The following is a 5,452-nucleotide window of genomic DNA, read 5'->3' on the forward strand; positions in this document are numbered from 1 at the left end:
TGAACCTTCAACACTGGCTTGGGTGAGAAGTGTGTACAGTATGTGTCACTTATGGTTGGTTGTATGACTGTTTAGAAGTGACCCATTTGTATATAATACATATATGTGAAGCTTGGATAGATGGCCTTGTATTGCGGATGTGGTAGTGTTTGTAAGATAATTAACGATAGCGAGTATCTGTATTTGGTGAAAACTATGCTATATTCTCACATGCTTAAGTGTTCCAATAAAGGACCATGAATGTACATAATTTGTGGTGTTGCTTCATTTCAGCTAGCCTATCTGCGATTCAGTCACTGCATTACTAACTTGCGGGATTCCCATTTAACCTCTAGAGCGGCTATTCCCAAACTGGGGTACGCAATGCCGTCAGGGGTATGCCAAATTAAAATGTGATTCACTCGAAAGTCGTCTTAATTCTCACTCAAAAAAAACTCCAGTGGCTTATTATTCAAATTGCCGTGTTTCGTTTCTAAATGTCTGCGCAAGAGTGAAGGTTTCATAGAGTTGTGAGATAGTACTTTTGCACATATAACACACTGTGGCTGAGGAATGGCATTACTCCCGATATAAGTGAACCCCAAATGAATGTAGTTCTCATCATATTTGCAGATTTCTGATGGTCAAACGTCCCTGTCTGTTATGCGGGGCTTTCCCTGGTAAGGGGGCAGTAGCTCTTCGGCTGCATTAGATTCACAACTGTCAATGTCTGGGCTAGCAACAAATGTAGAATTACTGATACTAGCATTGGATGTGCTCGTGGAAGCAGAACAACTTGTGTCGTCGACAGGTGCAGGTGTAGTACTGCTGGTCGTAGCAGTACTACCAGTAGAGCTGATGTGTGCTGGTTATCAAGAGGCAAAGTATTGACACATTTTTTAAATTGAGAGACAGGCTTAAAGTTAACTTGCTAGTTAAATAAAGGTTACATTTAATTATCACTTGTCTGACTGCTTGCATGATGACGAGTTTCTCACACGACTGGCCTATCTGGGTGACTGCCTGAATGATCTGAATCTAGGATTACAGGGACTCTCTGCAACTATATTCAATTTGCGGGACACTGTCTGCAGTAACGAGAACAACGCACAAGTCTTTCCATCATTGAACTCAAACTTACAGAGAATGTCAAATGTGATATAGCAAAGCACCTGCGTGAGCTGGGTTTGCAATTACGCATGTACTTTCCCGAAACGGACGACACTAACAACTGAATTCATTATCCCTTTTATGCCCTGCCTCCAGTCCGCTTACCGATATCTGAACAAGAAAGCCTCATTGAAATTGTAACAAGTGGTTGTATGAAAATGTCATTTAATCAGAAGCAACTGCCAGATTTCTGGATAGGGCTGCGCTCAGAGTATCCTGCCTTGGCAAATTGCGCTGTTAAGACACTGGTGCCCTTTGCAACCATGTACCTATGTGAGAATGGATTCTCGGCCCTCCCTAGCATGAAAACTGAATACAGGCACCGACTGTGGAAAATGAATTCTCCCCAATACTCTCCCCAATACAACCCAATATTGCAGAGTTATGTGCATCCTTTCAAGCACACCCTTCTCATTAACCTTCGCCCCAGTCTGAGGGCCTGAGCGCTCTTGCTCCATTCATCTTTCCCTTGATCCTGACTAGTCTCCCAGTCCTGCAGTCTTTCTCATGGACTGAGAGTCCTTTAGGTGTCCTTTTTTCAAACACAAACACGCCCTTCTCCTCCGATTGGTCAGTTTGGCCGGGTGGACAGTTCTTGGAAGAGTCTTGGTGGTTCCAAACTTCTTCCATTTAAGAATGATGGAGGCCACTGTGTTCTTAAGGACCTTCAATGCTGCAGAAATGTTTTGGTACCCTTCCCCAGCACTGTGCCTTGACACAATCCTGTCTGGGAGCTCTACGGACAATTCCTCTGACCTCATGGCTTGGTTTTTGCTCTGACATGCACTGTCAACTGTGGGAGCTTATATAGACAGGACATGAATTGGAAAGGCACACACCTATCGATTGAATACACCACAGGTGAACTCCAATCAAGTTGCAGAAACATTTCAAGGATAATCAATGGAAACAGGACGCACCTGAGCTCAATTTCGAGTCTCCAAGCAAAGGGTCTGAATACTTATGTAAATAAGGTATGTTTTTTATTTTTTTATGAATAAGTACAAATGTCTAAAAACCTGTTTTAGCTTTGTCATTATGGGGTATTGTGTGAAGATTGATGAGGGAATTTTTAAAAAATGTTTAAGAATAAGGCTGTAACGTAAGAAAATGTGGGACATGTCAAGGGGCCTGAATACTTTGAATGCACTGTATATATATATTTTTTGATGTTGTTGGAAACAAACTCAATATAATTTAAAATGACTAAAACCAAATTGAAACTGTGTAGAAATTAGAATGGACCAACATGCATACCATACCGTTCATTGACTGTGTCCAGCTCGCTAATAATCACGTAATGAAAGATAGATAGTCAGGGAGCATCAAGATTTTTTTTTAAACAATAGAAAACTTTTTTGCAAGTTGACAGCAAGGAAATGTTTTATAAATTCAGTGCGGCCCTCCGGACGTCGTTGAAGAACGAATGTGGCACCCTGGGCAAAATTTGTTTGATACCCCTGCTGTATATGGATCTAACAAATATTGTTTATCATGACATCCAACACTAGGGCATGTTTAGTGATATTGAATATATCCAGTTACGTACGTAAAGTATGTCAGTATTAATGTATACAATTTATTTACTAAGATTTTGCGTGTCATTAACAACACATAGATAAGTGTCATCTGCCGTTCCAGAAAAATGTTAATACTTTGACATTCAGAGGATTGATAGTAACCCCAGTACATAACATCAGGCAAACCCAGTAACCCATGCATGTACAGTACCAGTCAAAAGTTTGGACATACCTACTCATTCAAGGGTTTTTCTTTATTTGTTGTAATGAATTTCCTCCTCTTCTTCCGAAAAGGAGAAGCGAAACGGATCAGAGGACCAATACGCAGCGTGGTAATTGTCCATGGTTCTTTTTAATGCGTTAAGGTACACATGAACAACTGACTACAAAAAAAACAAGAAATGTGAAAACTCAAAACAGTCCTATCTGGTGCAAAGACAGAGACAGGAACAATCACCCACAAACACACAGTGAAACCCAGGCTACCTAAGTATGATTCTCAATCAGAGACAACCAATGACACCTGCCTCTGATTGAGAACCATACTAGGCCGAAACATAGAAATACCCAAAACCTAGAAAAACAAACATAGACTGCCCACCCAACTCACGCCCTGACCATACTAACTAAATACAAAAACACAGGAAATAAAGGTCAGAACGTGACATTTGTACTATTTTCTACATTTTAAAATAATAGTAAAGACATCAAAACTATGAAATAACACATAGGGAATCATGTAGTAACCAAAAAAGTATTGAACAAATCAAAATATTTATTTAACTAGGCAAGTCAGTTAAGAACAAATTCTTATTTTCAATGACGGCCTAGGAACAGTGGGTTAACTGCCTGTTCAGGGGCAGAACGACAGATTTGTACCTTGTCAGCTCAGGGGTTTGAACTTGCAACCTTCCGGTTACTAGTCCAACACTCTAACCACTAGGCTACCCTGCCGCCCGCTTCATGAGGTAGTCACCTGGAATGCATTTCAAACAACAGGTGTGCCTTGTTAAAAGTTAATGTGTGGAATTTCTGTCCTTCTCAATGCGTTTGAGACAGGATCAGTTGTGTTGTGACATGGTTGCTATTGTTTGGGGAGAGTGCACAGTTTTGAACATGAAGAGTTATTAATAAACAAATTAGGCATATTTGGGCAGTCTTGATACCAAATTCTGAACAGCAATGCAATGGTTCATTGGATCAGTCTAAAACTTTGCACATACACTGCGGACATCTAGTGGCCAAAATCTAAATTGCAACTGGGCTGGAATAATACATGATGGCCTTTATCTTGCATTTCAAAGATGATGGTACAAAAAATACCTAAACATGATCTTTTACCAGATCTACTGTGTTATATTCTCCTACATTCCTTTCACATTTCCACTAACTTCCAAGTGTTTCCTTTCAAATGGTACCAAGAATATGCATATCCTTGCTACAGGCAGTTAGTTTTGGGTATGTCATTTTAGAAGAAAATTGAAAAAAAAGGGGCCGATCCTTATTAAGACATGGTCAGTCAATATGTAACATTTTGAAAGTACAGTAGCAAAAACCATCAAGCGCTATGAAGAAACTGGCTCTCATGAGGACTGCCACAGGAAAGGAAGACCCAGAGTTACCTCTGCTGCAGAGGATGTGTCTTTGTGAGACACGGAGTAGGTGAATGGATGATCTCAGCATGTGTAGTCCTCACCGTGAAGCATGGAGGAGGTGGTGTGATGGTGTGGGAGTGCTTTGCTGGTGACACTGTCAGTGATTTATTTAGAAATCAAGGTACACTTAACCATCATGGCTACCACAGCATTCTGCAGCTATACAGTCGTAGCCAAAAGTTTTGAGAATGACACAAATATTAATTTTACAAAAGTCTGCTGCTTCAGTGTCTTTAGATATTTTTGTCAGATGTTACTATGGAATACTGAAGTATAATTACAAGCATTTCATAAGTGTCAAATGCTTTTATTGGCAATTACATGAAGTTGATGCAAAGAGTCAATATTTGCAGTGTTGACCCTTCTTTTTCAAGACCTCGGCAATCCGCCTTGGCATGCTGTTAATTAACTTCTGGGCCACATCCTGACTGATGGCAGCCCATTCTTGCATAATCAATGCTTGGAGTTTGTCCAAATTTGTGGGGTTTTGTTTGCCCACCCGCCTCTTGAGGATTGACCACAAGTTCTCAATGGGATTAAGGTCTGGGGAGTTTCCTGGCCATGGACCCAAAATATTGATGTTTTGTTCCCCGAGCCATTTAGTTATCACTTTTGCCTTATGGCAAGGTGCTCCATCATGCTGGAAAAGGCATTGTTCATCACCAAACTGTTCCTGGATGGTTGGGAGAAGTTGCTCTCGGAGGATGTGTTGGTATCATTCTTTATTCATGGCTGTGTTCTTGGGCAAAATTGTGAGTGAGCCCACTCCCTTGGCTGAGAAGTAACCCCAGACATGAATGGTCTCAGGATACTTTACTGTTGGCATGACAGAGGACTGATGGTAGCGCTCACCTTGTCTTTTCTGGACAAGCTTTTTTCCGGATGCCCCAAACAATCGGAAAGGGGATTCATCAGAGAAAATGACTTTACCCCAGTCCTCAGCAGTCCAATCCCTGTACGTTTTGCAGAATATCAGTCTGTCCCTGATGTTTTTCCTGGAGAGAAGTGGCTTCTTTGCTGCCCTTCTTAACTTCAGGCCATCCTCCAAAAGTATTCACCTCACTGTGCGTGCAGATGTAAATGTTTTTTGGGGATTCAGTTCATTTGCATGGCAAAATGGGACTTTGC

Source organism: Oncorhynchus keta, chromosome 12, assembly GCF_023373465.1.
Source record: "Oncorhynchus keta strain PuntledgeMale-10-30-2019 chromosome 12, Oket_V2, whole genome shotgun sequence".
Classification (NCBI taxonomy): domain Eukaryota; kingdom Metazoa; phylum Chordata; class Actinopteri; order Salmoniformes; family Salmonidae; genus Oncorhynchus; species Oncorhynchus keta.